Source organism: Strix aluco, chromosome 5 (genome assembly GCF_031877795.1).
Source record: "Strix aluco isolate bStrAlu1 chromosome 5, bStrAlu1.hap1, whole genome shotgun sequence".
Lineage (NCBI taxonomy): Eukaryota > Metazoa > Chordata > Aves > Strigiformes > Strigidae > Strix > Strix aluco.
The window spans coordinates 67826670-67845013 of NC_133935.1; the positions used below are offsets into that span (position 1 = coordinate 67826670).

Here is an 18344-nt window from a genome sequence, read left to right on the forward strand (position 1 = left end):
GCACCTGTGGGACTAGCCAGCCCATGGATCTAGTTCAAGTATAGTGCAGACTTAATGCTTGAGCCCAAGTTGCAAAGTACAACCAATTATGTGCATCAAAAGTGTACTAGTCCTGAGACTCCTGACCCTTCATTCCCCCCATAAAGCATATTTAAGGCAAATGTTTTTCATTTAATACAAATTCACTAAGGTGCATGGAAATTCTTTGGCCATCATCCCCCCACAGTAATATCTGATATGACGGAACTTCCTTTTCACATAGCTGTTCTGATCTCTGCCTTTCCTCATCTCCCAGTTTTCTTTACATTATGACTAAGTTTTCCCTTTTGTTTCCATTTTTAGTCATTGGAACTTGCATAAACAGATTCTCTAATAACATTGTTAGAGATAAAAGAATACAAAATCTGGCCTGGTCATACAGCAGAGGGAATAAAACAGATTTGTCTCGGTGATTTCAAGGAACTCTTTTCAAACCCACTGGCAGCAAATGATATCTTTCCATTAAATTCAGTAGGCTCTGGATTAGGCATTGGGTGTTTAAGACTACTCACAGCACTTTAGAGTGGTCTTTATGTTATTTAAATAGATTGAGATACTCTTAAGAACCTGCTAGTCTTTATCTTTGTTTATTCCTAGCTAAATACTGTACACACTAAGAGATAGCTTGGTCCTTTCTCATGCTAGATTAACCTGAATACTAGTCTTCTCTGAGTTGGACCAGGTGTTTCATGTAAAGTGAATCACTATCAGCATGCACTGTCAAACTTGCTTCCAATCTTCCTTTTAAATAGAGTGCAAGTCCACAAAGTGAAAGACTACAAAACTGTATCAAATTTATCCATAAGGTCACGTACCCCTCACGTCACAGCCTTCCCATAATAAATAAACTTGCACCTAAGAGCAGGCTTTCGTTTCTGTAGTTGTCTGTATGCAATTTCAGACTGCTGATACGGAGCTGCCTGCCAGTATTCCTACTGCAGACACAGAGTCAGCACAAAGTCTAATAGCATCAGCAGTCGATGATATCTATAGATTTGTGTAAAACAGGGTGGGAGAGAAACATTGTGGTTGGGTTTGTGTTTGGGTTTTTTTTTAACCAAAGAGTTGTTGTCAGGTCTTTTGCCATTTCTGAGCTATTTAAGGCACTTTCTTTACCTCTTTTTTCCATTAGATTTTAAATTGACAAAATATCAAATGTTTGTGCTACTACTGATCAGCCATACTAACCCAAAAGACAAAGAGGCAATCCCTTTACATACAGAGATTTTATCTCCTGATTTTTAAATTATTTAACTTATCTTCATTTGGGAAAAATTTGGGGGGGGGGGGGATGTTGTGTTTTTTTTTTTTTTTTTATATTGAGCTTTGTTTGCGCATCTCTAGAATCACACTTACCTGAGAATTTTAGTACCTCTGTTTCCCATGTGTGACATAGTTCATTGTCCCATGATTCAATTCAGTTATGGAAGGGATGAGTTTAATTCCATGTAAAGGGCACTGAGATTCCTCAGCATATATGCTTAGTTCTTAGAGGTATACAGAAAAAATTTACAGTGTTAGTTTAAGATCCATTTAAAAAAAAAATATCTAAAATTCTCATCGATTTCAATAAATATTTCAGAGGTGCAATATTTGATCTGCTCTAAATGATCACATGTTGCATGTTGAAAATATAGACACAAATACTTCTAAAATTGGGTATTATACTAAAATAAATTTAAAGCAAGTAAAATAAAATATTTCCTTTTAGCAATATGAATAATATTGTTATATTAAAAAACAAACAACCAACCTTTAAGAAGAGTTTCTGTTATGCAACATAGAGGAAAAACCACATTTTTTGATGCCATCTTAACCAAAACAGCAACTGTATTCTTTACAGCAGAACCAAAGAGGACAAAACATGTAAACCAGCTTAGTTTATGGTTGGTAGTAAACACTGGCTCAACAGCTCCTTTCTCTTAATGGAGGGGAGCAAACCACCCTCTGGAATTACAAAATGCTGAGAATATCAAACCACACCAATACAGGAAGAATAAATTAAACATAAGTCGTCCTCATACTCACCTCGTATGTGAATGATAACCATAAAGGACAAGTGGAAATTTTCAGAACATTAAAAGACAGAGGGTACCATCCTTCAAAATCCATGCCTGAGAGGAAGCAGGAGAAAGGGGAGAAGAAAATTGTGGAATGTAGTAAACTACCACTAAATCAAGACAAAGTCATAAATACCAAAACGGCACAGGGTAAAACTCTCAATAATAGCTATGTACAACAGAGATAGGGTCTGTTAGTTTGTTGGGTTTTTTTGTACCAGTGTCTAGCGTTATGCTTGCTGCTCCTTTGGCTTCTCTCACAGCAGCCCATTACGTTCTCCTCATCTCATTTGCTCATAAACAACCAGGTAGTAATTAGTTTAATACTCACTACATGTCAGTCACTGTTACTATATATGTCACAGGGAACCTCCATCCTCCAGATACTCAGAAGCTGTCTGGACATGGACCAGGGCAACAAAGTGACCCTGCTTCAGCTAGAGGTTTGGACAAGATGACCTCCAGAGTTCCCTGCCAACCTCAAACATTCTGTCACATCATGTTAGCAGAGAAGTCCGCATGGTAAAAACAAAACTCTGTAACACCACAATTAAAGGAAATGGAGCTTTCCTTTATGCTATGAAATGCACAGTTTCAGGTTTCAGACTTCAGATGATTTTACTAATTGTTATAATCTTTCATTGCCCTATCAATGACAGAATATATCTACAACCTCATAATATTTCTTGTCATCTTCTTTAAGATTTAAGGCAGCAATGACAGTTCAAGGAAATCAAACCCTCTTTCCATATAAGGGTACACTGGAAACAGCTATGCGAGCTACTTAAACAAGACGGGATCATTAATTCTCAGAGCTAGTTTGACTCAGATTCTAAAAAGCAGATTTTCTCCTGGGAGCATGGAAGAAATGATGGTAAAAATCTCACTTCTGCTGAGGACAAGATTTGGGGCTAAAAAAATGGTATTTAGGAAAGATTCTTTTTCTGGGGAGAGGGATAGTTTTATTTTAACACACCTGAAACATCTTACTTGTCAAGCCTAGTTATGATAAGATCCTGGTCACATATAAGCTCTCTTCTGAAAAAAGCCACCTGATATCACTAATTCATATCAGAGTTGAAGAACTCTTCAGTGGCAGCACATTGAATACTTCTCTCACAGTCTAGAAATAAAAGTCACTGTGGTCCTTTATTGACATAGTGAACCATATAGTATCTCTGTCTTGTAGGTCATGGTTTGAATTGCACAGTCTGAATGTAAACAGACACCAAAGTTAATCCAGTATTTTCTTCACTTTGTTGTATTTCACAGTAATATCTGAACAATGTGTTGCAGAACAGTGTTCTCCTTCTGTTAGTCAGCATGTTCTTCTGCCATTAAAATCAATATAAGCTGTAATTAATTTCAGTTGTGTAGTGCATTTTTTGGTGATACTGTTTGCCATGGTGGATTTTTAAAGATCTCTGCATATTTTACCTACCTCCATCTGAATCTTCTGTCCAGCTTGATAAAAACCTCAATACACACTGTATTTCTGGGAACAGATAACTTTGAATTCTAAGATTTCCCCCTTCATATTTAGGAATTATGACAAAAAGCATAAAGACAAACATCATAATAAATCACACAAACTGCAAGCAAGGTAGGCAGCATTTGCCATCTGCATGAGGGCTGTTGAGAATATAGGCACATAGGTCAGGAGCCATCTGAATGGTTTGTTAATACTGAACAGCTCAGATATGATGATAACAGAACATATCTCCAATTCTCTTCCAAAGACTTTTCTGGGAAAGTATTGCTCAAAACAGTGACTGTTTTATACAGGCGGTACTATAAATTTCCTCTTTACACCTTGCAATAAACTTCTGCCCTTATGTATGATAAATCTGCCTTTCAGTGAACACACTCCTCTGAGAAAAGGGTGACCAAAGCAGCCAAAGTTATTTGGCATTCCTGAAGTGTGGAAAGAAGTAGTAAAGACAAAGAAGAAATGAACAGATGCATCTAATCAAACCCAGTAACTGTTCCAGAGGTGAAGCATAATCACTAACTGTGGGGTGTGAGAGAGAGAGAGAGAGATGGATGGATAGATGTCAAGTATTAAAGATACCTGGTAAAGAGACTTTCTGGATATACATGTCACAGGGATGCATGATCCATACTTGATTTTGTTCCATCATCCTTCATGGAAGGGGAGTCAAAGAAGGACTCTGTCATAAGATTTCTTTTGTTGACCTCCTTACTTTTTGTTCCGACAGCATTTTTGGTGGGAATAAGGCTTATTCCTCTGTGTGAATAGACTTTCTCCTCAAACTCCAGCTCTGGGTCCATGCAAGCTTTTCAAAATACCAATCTAACAAGACTTCCCCAATGCCAAACTGTCCAGAAAGATGAAATGAACAAAAACAAACTGGCGTTGCTGAGAAGTATATTAACTTTTCTGCCCTGAACCTGGATGGCAGGATAAGAAATTATATATATCTCACATAAGAATTTATATATACTTCAATTTTATGCTTGCATAACATGGATCATCAGCCTACAAAAAAGATTCAGACTGATCTCCAGGAGACATCTGCAGAGACTAAGAATGGGAAGGAGGTTTGCTAAAGGTTCTGTTGAGTTCAGTTTTGCACGTGAAAGGGGGGAAGATTCACATGCAATCATGACATCTGAGTGGCATTAGATTTCCTATGTTAAGAAAATCTTTTCAGAGTTAGTGTCTTAAAGCATTTCTCAAGCCAGTTTGAATGAAAAGAAACACCCAAGATGGTATCAGAAACACTCCCACCAATTCAGCAATACCAGAAGAGTGATCAAGTAGAAACTTATGTGACCTAAGTTTTTTATTGTATTGTAATGTATTGCGTCATGTTGCATTGTACTGTATTGTACCATATCATATTGCATTGCATTGCATTCATTTGTATTCTATTGTACTGTATTTATTTTTGCTTATTAAAAACAACCAACCCTGAAAGCTGTGGGAACTTTTTTCAGAACTCTCCACGGGCTTTGGTGGAATTCTGGACACACATAGTAAGAACAGATCTTCTCTCTGTGATGACTAGATGTTACATCAACATCAAACCCTTGCTTCATGTCTAGTATCCCCTTAATTATCTTGCTATAATTAATAAGCAACTGAAGAATGAAAACCATGGATTACTATTATTGTTTTTTACTTAAGGTCTGATCCTTCAAGCACTGAAATCCATGGCAAAACTCTTCCTGATTATAGTTGGTAGAAGATTTACACTAGCACTGCATTAGCAGAAAGGGCTTTGATTCATTTCAGTAATTAGTTACACTTAGACAGAAGATTTATAATTCCTGCAGTCATGTTTTTGCAAAGACAAGGTTCCTTCATATTGTTAAGACAGAGCAAATATCACCACAGAGTGACCAAAAATTCCCATAACCCATGAAAATATCCCAGCAGTCATTCTACAAAGAAATAACTATGTAAAGTTCAGGGAGCTAGTGATGTACAGCGTCTAAATCATCGCCAGAGTACAGAAAATGATATTTATACTCAAGTTGTATTTTAAATACAGAAGGATCTGTTTTTAATCACATCATAGACAGTCTTGCATTCAAACCTGTTCATTAGTTCCAACCGTGGATATGGATATGAGCTTGGAAAAAATAATTGTTATCTACAGATTATTTCAGACGTGTTTAAGTGAAGACTGTTTATATCAAATATACAGGGTCTCAGTGCAAACTACAACGTGTCGTGAAGGCCCTAGGCCCACAAGTAGCCTCACCACGAACATGTACAAGCTGACTACTGTGTGCATTTGGAAACAACGGAAAGTGATAGGTTGCTGTGCTGCTCCTGAACAGAATTTCTGGGAGGAGCTCTCACAGATCACCATCTATTATAAATGTCAACAAATTACCCTCTTGCTTATCTAAGGTCGAAATTTTCTCTTTTTTTGTCCCCTGTAATTTGGTAACTAAGGTTGCCCAATCTAATTTAGCTATCTATACAAGCAAAGTAAATATAAAGAAACCAATTTCTCTGTCACCAAAGGCAGCAGGCAGACCATGGCCAAGACACCAGTAGCCTCTCCTAGCCCCTACAAGAAGATGGCTGCATGCAAACTGCCTGCTGCAAGCAGTCTGACGCCCATGCAAATTTCTGCCCCGTGCCCAGGAATTGCTTAAGAAAATGCTATTAACCCAAGCCAAAACCATGCTGGAGACTGTACTAGCGATTTAATGATGTAGAAAATTTGAGTTCTACGGCCTGGGAAAATTCCCCAGGACTGTTTAATTTACTAGTGTGGCTGTAGCCTCAGACTTAGGGGCTTCCTTTTAGCCTTCTGCCCCAGTGGAAGAGCCAGATAAAATCCTTGATGTTGTGCACTTTAAGAAAACATAGAGCTGTACGGCATTAAAATTAAATTTAAATATCTGCTACAGCATCTAATGTCAAGAAATGAAGGAATGAAATTATCTTTATCAAACTGCCAAAACATAGCTGTTTATAAAGTTAGTTTAAAGTGGTTGGCATTTGTCTCAGGGCTTCTGGATCAGTTTTCAGAGGCACCTACTTAACTCCATTACATCTGCAGGGAGAAAGTGTTTGGCATCCCTGCACAGCGGTGTCACCTGAACTGCTTGTTGTTGTCTTAAATAGGAACACCACAGCAATGAGGCACTTTGCCTAGGGACTGCAAATGTTGATCAGAGTCAGTAATGCTATATAAACTGTGATTTGGAAGACTCGTAATCCAGCACACCACTCCCCAGCACTTAGCAAAATGTACTAGCCTGCCAGAACTGGGAACTCTGCCCTTCCCACAGGTACAGCAGGGATCCTTCCCAGGACTGCCTCAGGACTGAACTGTTCAGGGTCTTTCTCTGAGAGTCCATTACAGTACATATCCTTCCTGCAACCTGTTACTTGAAGGAAGGGTTTAGTTTTCAATTACTTACAATGGTGAAAACATGAGTCACACACTGAGCCAAAATAAATGTCACTCACAGTCCTTGCTCAGAGTTACATTCCCTGCAAACTACTTCATGCTGTCAAATGCAAACCCATGTTAAATGTGTTGCACCTGATAATGCAAGCTTTCAAACAGTTTTCTAACTAATTTTGACTGTAAATGACTACAGAAAATAAACTTTGAAATAATTACACTTCTTGCAGTCCAGAGTAGTGCCTAATTCTATTCCAAGGAAGTAGTAAACTCTTCTATTGCTGATGAATGGTTGGCAACATCGTTTATTTTAATGGATATATATTACTTTGAACTAAGTCTTTGCCATCTGTTCTGCTCCATAATTAGGAATGTAAAAAGAACATATTTCACAATTACATCACTAAAACGTATAATGTAAGTGACTTAAATGCATATGTATGTTCTCTGAACAATGTAGCATGCATCTGTGATGTTTTTCTCATGTTTCAGAAATAAATCAAGACGGATGGAAGCTACTTAGTTGTTACACAGTAATTTTTTTGACTGTCAACTTTGTTCACAAAATTCAGGACATTATAGCAGGAAGATTCTACTAGATAGGCACTTTAAGTGAAGTACAAGTGAATACATCCAACAGAATAATTTTAATTTCAGTGTCTTTAAAAAATAAACATCAAAATATAACTACATTTCTGGAACCATATGTTTCCTACTGTTTAGTGGACAGCTGTGAGATTTTACTCTAACCTCTTGAGATTTATCTGAATGGAGAAACTGAACTAATGACTTATGTAGCATTAGTAATATGTTATAACTTAATGCAAATAACAAATCCTGGGAAAAATAGTGCGTTTGACTCACTAGCACACTTATATTTCTTATAGTATTTAGATATTCTTCTGCCCAGAAGAAAAAAGAGAAAGAGAAAGAGAAAGAGAAAGAGAAAGAGAAAGAGAAAGAGAAAGAGAAGAGAAGAGAAGAGAAGAGAAGAGAAGAGAAGAGAAGAGAAGAGAAGAGAAGAGAAGAGAAGAGAAGAGAAGAGAAGAGAAGAGAAGAGAAGAGAAGAGAAGAGAAGAGAAGAGAAGAGAAGAGAAGAGAAGAGAGAAAGAGAGAGAAAGAGAAAGAGAGAGAGAAAGAGAGAGAGAAAAAGAGAGAGAAAGAGAGAAAGAGAGAAAGAGAGAAAGAGAGAAAGAGAGAAAGAAAGAAAGAAAGAAAGAAAGAAAGAAAGAAAGAAAGAAAGAAAGAAAGAAAGAAAGAAAGAAAGAAAGAAAGAAAGAAAGAAAGAAAATGTAATTTTCAATTTTTAAAATTTTTATACTATCTTTATGTATTATGACCTGATTCTCTTTTTGCTCACATGGTATTTATGTTGTGATGTCACCGGTGGAGTTACTTTTCATCTTCAGCAGAGGATAATCAAACATGGATTATGCATTCAGCAAAAGTGTCATCAGTTGAACAGTATCGGGGAAGTCTCCTCAGTTGGAGTTAATTTGGTAGGAGTTTGGAAACTAATGTTTAACAGTTAATTTGTTATGAGTTTTCATACTCATTTACATGCTTATGGAAGCCCTTCTTCCTCCCACAAATCCTAAATGAGAGAAATGTCATCATATGTAAAGTACCTTCCCAGTTCTGCTATACTCATGCTTCCATAGGTACTTCCATAGAAGGATACCATGTACTCCAATATTGAGAAGCATATTTCAGGTATCAAATTTCTATCTAACTCAGAGAGAATAGCATATGGGAAATGCAGCAAAGCACATTACACAAGAACTACTGCACCATGGCTGTTACATGAATGTTTCTCACCAAGGGAAAACAGTGGGATGAGTCATGTTTTTGACTTCTGCACACTGTGTGTTATCTGTAAATGCGAAAGCACCTCATTCAGATTCTACCAGAGATTTTGGATAATTCCAGGAGGAATTCTGTCTTATTGTCTCAGCTTGCATGCCATTAGTGGAAAGGTTTGTACTGCAAAAGAGACTTCATGAGAGCATAACCCCAGCTCTGGGAATCACAAGTCTTGAAATTGTATCACAGACTGAAGAGGACAGTGTACTCCAACTTCCCTCTGCTCTGTCTCTAGATCAGCCAAGATCCCTGGGTGGGGAACCAATAACCCTGTGATGATGTATTGTAAAGAGTTGTTCTAAGGTAGTAAAGTCAAATAAAATATGAAACAATAAATATCTGAGAAAAAAACCAAACACCTTAATGTCCACTACAGAATGGAAAAAAGGGGAAAACCAGAAAACAACCCATAATCAAGGTTTTCTAGTCAGTAATTCCCTTACCATTTGTAAGCCAGAAACATCTGCTGCTGCTCTAAGTGGCGTATTGGATATGTTGATCATTTCTGACTTCAGCAATCATTGTCAGTGCACCCAAGAGTATTATCACCAAGCTCAGGGACATATGGATAGTTTGTCTATTTAAAATGGGATTTGGGGGGCAGAAGAATTTTCGCAAGTGGTAGATTACTGCCCTAAATACCTCAGATAAATCTCTGGTAGGTCATTTTTTATCTTTTTTATCTGCAATGCATACTATCTCCCCAGGTGTTGTTCTCTGACATTTTATAAACAGACCAACTGCCTTAGTACTACATCCTTATGTTTCCCTCAGCCGCTGATAGAAAAGCAAATATCTAATAACAACCTGTTACATTGCAAAACTGAATGCAGGGTCTTCAAAACAAATAAAATGAAGGGATGATGTCAGGAAGCATCATGTATAGGATAGCAGTCAGGAGGTCAGGAGATTTGGGTTCTCAGTTTAGTCTTTGTCATTGACTTCAAACAGCTGATCTTAAGGAATTCACTCACTCTTTACCTTTTGCTCCTATTTCTTTTTTCAGATGAGGAAGTGAAGGTCATCTTGTTTGCCAAAAGGCACAGCTGAAAAGTGGAAGGGCCCTTGCTTCATGATGTGTTAAGACTCATTTTGCTATGAGAAATGAAGAACCATAAGGTGGCCCCACAGGGTAAAGACTATTATGTGTACTATCACAGCTATGTTTTTAGGGTCACTTGGTGTGTGATTTCTTGTATCCCATAGTCTCCTAGGATTAAGTTTCTCCTTCTCTCTGCTGTGAAGACCAAACCCTAAGTTCCTATGTTTAGTGGCATTAAGACCCAGGACAATTTTCCCGTTAGGACCTTGTACAAGTATTTGCCAGCAACTTTAAAACACTAGTTATGGGTTTCCCAAAAGTTAAAAAATTCTATTTGCACCTTTATGAAAGTCTCGGTATTAACAGTATCTTTGGCAGAAGAAGCAGCTTGTCTTCACAGAATCACAGAATCATCTATGTTGGAAAGGACCTTGAAGATCATCTAGTCCAACCATTTAACTAACACTGACAGTTCCCAACTACACCATATCCCTAAGCGCTATGTCAACCCTACCCAGACTCAGCGACCGTACACCAATGCTGGCTGAAACCTCCTCAGCCAAGGACCCGGCCCACTTTTACACATAGTGGAAATCCAGGGGAGGTTTTGGGGGAAGGGGATTGTTTGGGCTGGTTTTTCTTTTGAACCCTATAATATCACTACTCATGCCTAGTTGAGCCAGCTCTTTAAAGAGTTGGGATTCGCCCTTCTGATAGAAGTTACATAGTAGTGTAGTCACACTTCCTTTAACCTCCATCAAACTATTATTTCAACATGCCACCTACACAGTGAGATGAAAAAGCACCAGTAAAGGGTCTTGTTCACAACACCTGTATATCAGGGATGGATTTGGGCAGAGGGGACTGTCAGCCTTTAAATGACACTCGCAGTTGTTTCTCTGAAATCACTAAACCTCCACTTCCATTTTTCTAGAGCTTTTGAGGCTTTAGGCCTGCTGAACAATTAGAGTTGGCCATAGGAAGAGTAATCTAACTCTTCATAGAGCCAGATGAGAGCATCTTTTGTTTCAGTCACTTTTCTTGACACCATCAAAGATGTAGATCAGAGGCTCTATGATTCGCATCACTCTGGCCCATTTTTAATACCTTTTGGTGTTCTAGCTACAGGATCTGTACATCAGGTAGGACCTATTGACTGCTGTAGGTGTGTTATACTCACACAGCAGTAACAGTAATTTGATGTTGTTTGATATGTGCAGCTCACAAAGGGTTTAATACCTACTACAGCATACCTTTTTAACATTGAGACTGAAAAAATTGCTCTGCTTTGATTTGAAACTATATTCCATTTTTCAAGACTGTGTTTCTTCTTCTTGCTGAGACATTTCCTATGGAGCACTGTCAAAGGACATAAATTTTAAGCAGAATAAATATGCAGTAATTTATCAATTCATAGAAATGTTGTTGCTAAGAGATTATTGTAAATCACATGCACCTCATGCACACCTCAGCAGGGGACCCTGACAAGGTTCCAGAGCTGTTGCTGAAATAAGCACTCTAATTAAGAAAATGCTCAAGCTCCAAATATACCAGAGGCGATTTTGTTTGCTTTAAGCCATCTTCTTACATTACAAGGAATATGTTGATTAAATGGGAAACATCAGGGTTAAGAAGAAAATTCCGCCTCACTTGTTCAGAATGCTGGTCACAGAGAGTCTGAAGAAAAGCCTCTTGGAGGTGATGGTAACATCAGTGAGCTCCAGACCACCCTTTCTGTTGTCAGTCAATGTTTAATCTTGGAGACTGATTACAGAATACGGTAGTGAAAACTCTTACGTGCAAGTGGCTACACTTGTCAATACAGACCTTTAAAACCTCATTCCTTATATTCTTTAAAAGGTTAGTCTAATGATACTCCTAATTTTTCTAACACCAAAAGTCGTATTAAAACTCTGCTGGATAACACAGTTATAGAGTGTAAATTATCAGGCAGTAGTATTCTTTGGCACATTTTTCAAAGAGGACACCTAAACAAACTCTTGCACAGGTTCTTCCATGCCCATTAAGTTCACACATATTTATTTTTACATTCCCTCCCTCCATCCCATCTGCGTGTTGCAGAATCACCATTAGCGCTGTAATTCACATCATCCTGTTCTGAATCAATCTCTAATACTTTCCCACCTGTTCTACTGTGCCTGAAACGGAATTGTCTGGGTGGAGAAGAAATGAACAGGAACAGCTGTAATAGAGCAGAGATCATGATAAAAAGTAAGAAAAATGACAAGTGAGTCTGCAGTTATATCTTCTGTGGTTCTAACTGAACATATTAGACAGGTCAAGAGCTAAAACAAACTGTTTCTGTAATTCTTTAGTGAATTCCATGGGTAAATTCTGGTAAATCCAGATGGCTCAGACCTCAGTGGAGGCTGTGGCAACCATGAATGCAAAGGAATTGAAATTCTGTCTTGTGACTTCCTTCATGCCTGATACCCATGAAACAAGAGTGCCACTCCAACACCCAGTACCAGGGATTTCTGGCAAAAGAAGGAGCTGGTTTGTGAAACCTTGCAATATTGCTTTCTCCTTCACCCAGTGAGCTGTAGATTCCACAGGCGCTACCATGGAACTACACTGTAGGAGTTGGAAGAAATAACTTACATTTTATGCATAATACTGAAGGTGACAAAGCTTTGATGAAATGGTTTGTACCAACAGACAACCTGGGACAGATTTAACAAACAATTTAATATTCCCACTTTCCAATGTGATGATCTATAATTTTGTGCAGATTTTAATCTCAAATTGTTAATTAAAACACTGAATGTTTAACTGATTTACTGTATCTGCTATCAAAGTTGGTTATGATTCCCTAGTCATTCATGAGAAAGTAACCAGGTCATATATTGAGGGATGTGCAATTGATTTGCTATTTCTGTGTATCTTGACCTATGTGAAACCTCTGTAATTTTTAGAGATGTATATGGAAGCATCATTTAGGCCAACCTGCTTGATTGTATCTATGCTACTGCATGTCAATAGGCTTTTTTCCTCTTCTCTTCTCTTCTCTGAGTTCCTATCAAATGTGTCAGATGAACTGATGAGTATACATGAGATCACAATAAGATAAACTGATTTTCAGAGGGCTAGTGTTCAGTGGTTCCACAAATCTTTCACCATGATAGAAGCTGGTCTTTGCCAAATTATGATTAGAATCATTGGTACCCAGAATCACCTGACAATTTAAGTGTAAAAATTGAAAGCAGTGAATGCTACTTTGTTTGTATAGATGCAAACCAATGGTACAGAGGACAAAAAGAATCTCATACATCATCAACCTTGCACTTGCCTTGTGTTATCCTGCTTAACCTATTACTTATGTGACCAACACAGAAAAGTCCCAAACCAGATAAATGTTATGTTTTTAGAGCTGCTGTATCATTCCAGAATCATGTCACATTAATATTAATAAAACCCACACATCTTGTATAAAGTTTCATCTTTTTATTGTATTAACCAAAAAATTAAGTTAAAGGACTGTTAAATCTTAGCAGACGATTACCATGCCAAGCCCAGTTCTGATGTGCCCGGTCACTGTAGTCTGCTAGAGTTTTCAGGAGGGAGAATTAATCTTGGAAAAAGTTAAGAAGGAGGAGGCACTGGAGTGTATTTTTGTCAAGTTTGTAGATGACACCAAGTTGGGGGAACAGTTTATATGCTTAAGGGCAAGGCTGTCATCTAGAGGGACCTAGATCTGCTGAAGGAACAAACTGAGTGAAAACTTACGAAAATCAAGGACAAATGCAAATTCCAGCACATTGGAAAGAGGCTGGGGACTGACTAGCTGTGAAGTAGCTCTGTGGAAAGGGATCTCAGTAGACAGCAAGCTGAGCATGAGCAACCAGTGTGACCAGGGATGGGGGGCAGAGAGGGGAAGAGAATAAAGAAAATAAGAAAAAAAAAAAAAAAATAATAATAAAAGAATAACACAAAAAGGATGCCAGCAGTGTTCCAGGATGTACTAACAGGAACATAGCCAGTAAATTGAGGAAAGGTATTACCCCCCTCTACTCAGCGCTCATCAGACCACAGCAAGAGTACTGTGCCCTGTTTTGGGCTCCCCAGTACAAGACAGACATTGATAAACTGCAGTGAGTTCAGTGCGGGGACATGAAGATGTTTGGGAGCTGAAGTACTTGCATTGTGAGAAGAGGCTGAGGAAGCTGGGCTTGTCCAGTCTGGAGAAGAGATGGCTTTGGGGGAAGCTGATAGCAGCCTGCCAGTACCTACAAGAAGGTTACTGAGAAGACAACCAAACTTCTCACAATGTCACATTGTGGGAGGATAAGAAGCAATAAGCATTAATTGAAACAGGAGAGGTTAGAACTATATATAAGAAGAAACTCTTTCCCCATGAAGACAGGCTGCCCAGAGATGGTATGGAGGCTCTGTCTGTCCTTGATGGTTTTGAGGACCCAGCTGGATAAAGCCCTGTATTACCTGTTCTAACCTCAATGGACTACAGAATTCCTGAGGCCCCTTCCAGCATGAACTACTCCATGATTAAACTCAGTTATTGAAAATGCTAATTCAGTTCTTTAGCTGTAATGGAAGAAATAAATATCTTGGGATCATTTTGTCTTTCTAATCAGATGAACGTACCACAAATTTAAAATGTGGGTTTTCTCAGAAACTTATATGTATATCTTTGAAAGTCCTTCCTTGAGAGTACTTTTACCAGTAAATGTCAAACATTCACAAATTGATAAATTTAATATAGATAACAGACTAATAATATAATTAAAGACTAGACAGAAAATATTTTCTCTTTTTCATTCAAGGTCTTTAATGGACAATTTATGTTAAATCTTGCTTTAATGATTTTAGGCATTGCTCTCCAAACTGACTATCCTATCACCTTCTGAGAGATTACTGTCTTTGAAAAAAACTTGAAATAAATAAATAAAAGTCACTGAATAAATCCAGCTACAATAAAGTCAAACTTCTTAAGTCTCTAATAACCATAGGTTTGTCTAATGCTGTGAGATACTGTCTTTGAGCAGGCAAACACTCTTTTCTACTTATTTTTTGACAGGACAATCTTTGGCAGAGAGGCGAGACAGACATCTGGGGAAAACAGTTTAAACCATTACAACAGGATTCAACAGAGTATATCTGGTTGATCCAAGAATGGTATCAACATAGAGAGAACAGCGTGTACACAACTGAGACACTGCTTAAAGCAGAAGGACAACCATGGTAACCATGGTTATCACATTTAAAGACAAACCTTCAGTATGCTCAGGAATAGTTAAATAACTCTTCACTAGTCATTAATTACATATATAGCTAATAACATGTAGCATGTGAAAGAAAAAAAAACTAGACTGATTTTGCTATACTGTCTAGTTAGCTAAGACGTTGCTAGCCCAACCTCTGGCAAAAGGACTCCAGTGATCCTTCTAAGTGTGGTCATTGTATGGTGTCTGCTTTCAAAGTACATACATAACATCTTGTCATACGAACATATATATGGAAACAATTTCAAATATACAGGACTTGTCAAGACCTCTGTTCACTATTTTGACTTATCTGACAGCCTGAATGTGTTTTAGATTGAGCCACTTATTAACAACAGGGTGCATTAAGGACAAGCTATAGTCTCAAAGTGCCCTTGCACCTGCAGATTGAAGTCTGACTCTTAATCTTAACTGATAATATTTTGACAGGTTAAGAGCATACCTCTGAGTGTATGTGCATGTGTGCGTGTGTGTGATTTTCAGAACAAGTACACATATCTTTCTGCATAGTTAGAAGTGTCTCATACAAATTCTGTCATTATTTTAAATGACAGCTTAGTTTCCAGTTATACCTCAGTCCTTTACTTGTGCTAAACTATTTCAAATATCCTCAACACCATCCCATGTCTGTCCTTCACAACACAGATCCAAAATAATGCCATAGTAATGAGGTAATGTGAATGTTCAAAAAGCAATTTTAAATACCAAAACATAAACAGGAATATTTTTGGAGTTAGAGGGTATAATAGTGTGGGTATTTCAGTTTTATGTGCACTATTATTTATGTAACCAATATTACTCATACAGTTGAATAACTGCCAAAAATAGGTAACATATTATTCACACTATAGATAAGACCTTAATATAAATTTTTTATTTTCTCCATGAAATCATAGAAAATATCCTCACTCACAGAATTCTAAGGAGATTATCATCAATTTCCAATATTCTCAGATTCTTTTTTTTCATGAAGGAAAGTGTCCTAAGCTATATATTGATACTTACTAATGGTTTTGACTAGAAGCAGAGAATACAGGAGTGCTCTGTGTTCTACGGCCTTCAATATCTATTATCAAAAGACTATTCTTGAGTCACCAAGTGCAGTCTCTTATTATCTAACATTATATAACCTTTCTCTTAAAGTGATCAAGTTCATCTTAACAGTAGTTGGGTTCTTTGCTCCCTCAGAAAACTGCCCCATTTATTTCTTGAAAACTTTCAAATTCAGTCTAAACTGATTTATGACTAAGTTTTACCTTGGGCCATCACCACCCTTTTTCCTTTCCCATCTACCGGTAATTAGTCCCTTGATATATTCATAAGAAACATTCCAGCCTCCCCTAGATCTTCTTGTAGATTTGACACGCTCTTGCAGTTTTTCCTACAATAGCTCTTCATTTCCTCCTTATCCAATAGGCTTTGTTTGAATCTCACTGAAGGAATGGCTGTGGCATGAAGTCATTCCATGTTAGACACTGAGAGCAGCAGAAAGGCTTTAAAAATATTCCATTTGTGGGAAAAGTTTCAATCAGAGCTCACACTTCCATGAAAAATAAAGTCAATCAATTGCAATCACATGAAAAAAACCTGGCTTCTTGGTTCCTGGTACCCACAAAAGTACTTTCCATGATGCAGCCCGATTACTGCTCCTGATTGGGAAGAATCAGCATAAAGCAGAGGGCAGTATTTGCACTAGATTTCATGTTCTTGCACTTCCTTTTTCCTAAAAAACATTAATTATAATTTTCTATGGTAGGATGAGATTACACTGACTTCTGAGGCTTAGCAAACTTTTAACATTAATATGGGCTATAAAAAAACAGTATGAACACCTTTACAAGCAAAATTATTGCTAATGTAAAGGACCAATTTCTTTCAAAGGCATTGATGAAGAATAGACAATCTCTTTTTCCAGTCAGTTTTCCTAGAGTGGGACACTTTCTGTCTCATTCTAGCTGTATAAAGGTTAAGATTTTGGTCTAAGTTGGTTAGGTAACCAGACTGATCCTTCAGTCAGTGCAGAGATACACATCTTAACAGGACAGTTCAGTAGGTGTATAAAATATGTGCCCTAGGCTTTCCCTAGACTTAATGCAAAAAAGATAGACACATTCAAAGGTCTACCACAGATGACATGAATTTAATTTTCTTTCTTCCACCACCTTCTACGATGTATAGAAAATGGACCAGATCATGATCTGAACAGCAGTGTACATTAGCAGCTGTTCCAAAATAGTAACCAGAGAAGCATGAGTGCAACTCCAGCAAAATTCAGATCATCATTTGGCCCCTGGTGTTGAGTAACTCCCATACTTTCAAAATTAAACAGTTTGCAAACCACCGAAACTGCAAGCCAAAACTTGCTTGGTTGGCTTGTCATCAGAAGAGCTGTTGTGGGAAAGTGCTTAGGGAGTATAAATCTGCCAATCTATCCTTTTACTTGTAGTAAATCACATCTCTGTCGGTGGCCCTAATATTAATTTTGTTGCAGTAATGTAAATGAAAAGTATATTCTTACATAAAGAACCGAATTTGATGTTGTGAAGAGTACACAACAAATATATGTGAAGTATTGCAAAACCCAAACCATTCTCTGATTCTATGAATTCAACTACAGAGCCTTAATTTTTCTCAGGCTATATACTGAAAGATGCCTGTTTCTATTACAAATCTACAATTATTGTAAAAGTTATTTTCTCCGTTGAGAAATTCTTGCATTGGCAGTATACAGACCATGCTCTGTTGTTTTAACATTTGAGTTTTGCAACACTCCACATCTATTTGTTGTGTACCCTAGAGTCAGCTTAAAATGTGTGAAGCTTTCATCAAAGTTGACTTCAATTTCTGTTTTAAGTCCTGTTTTAGATAAAAGCTTTACTTCCTTTTTTAAAATGTCTATATATATTTGTGCCTTAGGGGATTTTTTGTAAGCACTGATGCTAATGAATAATCTGTGTAATTAGAAAATATGTCTTCATTTCTGGCAAATTACTAAATCTCCCACTCCTCCTCCTCCATTAAAAGATGAACTGTTTAGAAATGAAACATTATTTACCAACACAATTAAACTACATATAGCAATCTCAATTACTATACTTTACAAACAGAAAATAGCTTTGACTCTTCTTTGATTGGCCAGCTAGAATCATTAACATAATTGGCATCCACTAAAGGTAAAATCTAG

At 37.5% G+C, this 18344-nt stretch overlaps 1 long non-coding RNA gene across 1 annotated transcript in view; it reads right to left on the reverse strand.

Moving 5' to 3' along the window:
* Positions 1-2106: 2106 nt before the first annotated feature.
* LOC141924519 (uncharacterized) overlaps positions 2107-18344 on the reverse strand; it is a 34184-nt gene continuing 17946 nt past the window's right edge. The window contains exon 3 of the long non-coding RNA XR_012623564.1: positions 2107-2153. This is a non-coding gene — a long non-coding RNA (uncharacterized LOC141924519). The remainder of the gene's footprint in view (positions 2154-18344) is intronic.